Source organism: Sinocyclocheilus rhinocerous, unplaced genomic scaffold (assembly GCF_001515625.1).
Source record: "Sinocyclocheilus rhinocerous isolate Xijiao unplaced genomic scaffold, SAMN03320098_v1.1 scaffold551, whole genome shotgun sequence".
NCBI lineage: Eukaryota > Metazoa > Chordata > Actinopteri > Cypriniformes > Cyprinidae > Sinocyclocheilus > Sinocyclocheilus rhinocerous.
The window spans coordinates 1,975,707-1,978,382 of record NW_015624564.1 but is presented as its reverse complement, the minus strand read 5'-3'; the positions used below and the strand labels follow the sequence as shown (position 1 = coordinate 1,978,382).

The 2,676-nt window shown below is 37.9% G+C and overlaps 2 protein-coding genes across 2 annotated transcripts in view; one reads left to right on the top strand and one right to left on the bottom strand.

Moving 5' to 3' along the window:
* LOC107743836 (ADP-sugar pyrophosphatase-like) overlaps positions 1–2,676 on the bottom strand; it is a 79,754-nt gene that overhangs the window by 52,946 nt on the left and 24,132 nt on the right. The window lies entirely within an intron of this gene.
* The window catches only part of LOC107743755 (calcium/calmodulin-dependent protein kinase type 1D-like), a 62,177-nt gene that overhangs the window by 42,160 nt on the left and 17,341 nt on the right, over positions 1–2,676 (top strand). The window lies entirely within an intron of this gene.

The window sequence follows — 2,676 nt, the reverse complement described above, 5'->3', positions numbered from 1 at the left end:
CTGCTGGACAAACTAAGTAATTACACCATTTCATGCATTTTATCTGCGTTATATGTTCTGTTAAAAAAAAAAATTCATATCGGCGGCATATTCGCCGATACCGATATATCGGTGACAGGCTCATATCGGCCGATAATATCGGCAAAACGATATATCGGTCGGGCTCTAGTATTTTTCTTTTAAAAAAATTAATCTGAGAAGCAGAAGCTCTCCAGTTAATCTCATTTTTGTCTTGGAGAAGCAATTGAGACATTAGTTTGCCCAAAATGACAGGCTTGGAACAAGTGGAGGGTGAGTAAATGATGACAGAATGTTAATTTTTGGGTGAACTATCCCTTTTAAAAAAGATCTCATTTGTGTATTTACTTTAATGAGAATGAGTCTCACTCCACATCAGATAATGTGAACGCTTCTGAAGTGAATTGGCTATCACTTAAAAGCACCCGGCACAGCGAGACTCAGCTTTCAGTGGTAAATAGCTAGTGATTCTACTTTTTGTATTGTTAAATGATTTCTTTTTATTGACACTCAGTAGTGTTTTTGAGTGAAATAATGGAATAGAGAATGTTTTTTGTTCCTCTTTCTGCTTTCACCCCTATTCTTTAGTGCTTTTTCCTCTTGAATCAAAAGAGAAGATGGTTTCAGAGGCAGCGAATGAGTCGTGCTACAGCTTCTGCCCACTCACTGCTGAAGGAGAGAGAGAGAGAAACAGAGGGAAGAAGAAACGAACGCATGAAAGAGGGATATTAAGCCAGTGAATGGCTTTGTAATCCTCCAGCAGACGGGTTTTCCAGAATCAGTTTTGAAAAATCAATATGTCAGAGGGTGAATCGACCTACAGGTTTTGTTTAAGAAGAAAAGGCAGAACATGTCTTTGTTTATTCAGTGAATCACTTACTACTTAAAAGCACCTGTCACAAAAGAAAGCGAGACGCAGCTTTCAGCAGTAAATAGCTAGTCATTCTACCTTTTTTATTGTTAAATGATTTCTTTTTATTGGCACTCAGCAGTGTTTTTGTGAAATAATGGAAAAGAGAGTGTTTTTTTTTTGTTCTGCTTTCACCCCTATTCCTTAGTGCTTTTTCCTCTTGAATCAAAAGAGAAGATGGTTTCAGAGGCAGCGAATGAGTCGTGCTACAGCTTCTGCCCACTCACTGGTGAAGGAGAGAGAGAGAGAAACAGAGGGAAGAAGAAACGAACGCATGAAAGAGGGATATTAAGCCAGTGAATGGCTTTGTAATCCTCCAGCAGACGGGTTTTCCAGAATCAGTTTTGAAAAATCAATACGTCAGAGGGTGAATCGACCTACAGGTTTTGTTTAAGAAGAAAAGGCAGAACATGCCTTTGTTTATTCATGTGTTTCCAAAGCTAATGTTTTAATCTGCTGCATCAGAGGTGACTCCCAGTTCATTGAATCGTGAATCGATATGAAACCACTCGACGAAACCACTAAATAAATCACTTGCTCTCAGATTTATCCATACCTCAGTAGCTCTTAAATATTAAACTACAATACAAGGAGCATTACTGACAAAAACAAACGCCTGCTGGCTGCTTGGAGGCGTTTTACTGCAGTCTTTTATTCTGTGTTTCACCGAACCAAAACCTTTTTCTGTTTTATCTGGGCTCAGATGAGCACCAATGAACGGGCTGTTTCTGAGATGATTGCCCCTTACCTGTGAGGATCAACCTTTTGTGAACATAATATGGATGAACAAAGAGAGTTAATTATAGGAAACTGAGGTGGGGGGGAGAAAACAAATGTGTTATCTGCACTCATCGATGTCCATTATGAGCGTGTGTGCGCGCGTGAGTCTTGTTATTGTCCACTCACTTGCGTCATTGCCCAGCCTGTTATCATGTGCCAGTTGGACTCGCTGATCAGAATTCACTTAAAATGCAACACTAATGTGTATACACACAGCCGCCGTGACTGTGTTACCATGACAAGAGGAGGGAGAGATGTTAACTGCAGGGATGGAGAGGGGGAAGGAGTGGAGAAGAAAAACAAAACAAAACAAAAAATTGCCAGTTGATATGACAGAGATAAAAAGGCCACTTTTTTAAAGCAGACACCCTAACAGCATCCAATAGATGACAACAATTAGACTAACTGTGCATCTAAATGCTTTAGCATCTTCAAAAGCCATTTATTCATTTGTTCTGGCATATGACAATATGTTGTATATGCATACAAATGTAAATGAAATTAAACTGTTATTTACCTTAAACTGAAATGCGTGTACAAATATGTATATATGTGTGTATTGACTCTTAATTTCAATTATAAAAGCATACATGCTATTGTATGCAACTTCAAAGCATAAAACATGGCAGTGTTTATTGTACATTTTATGGGCTTATGGAAATGTGCGCCATTGAAGTATTCATATGCTTATGAGAAGATCCAGAATGTTCCACTCTCTTAAATTAACTTTCTAAACAAACCCAGAGGCAAAGTGTGCCAGATTGCAGCAAATACACGCACAAAAATAAACCCTAAATGCATTTATTTAAAATTGCAATTTGGAAGATTTCATAATTCAATACAAAATTGTCTCCCTTACAGCTATATACAGGTGCATCTCAATAAATTAGAATGTCGTGGAAAAGTTCATTAATTTCAGTAATTCAACTCAAATTGTGAAACTCGTGTATTAAATAAATTCAATGCAC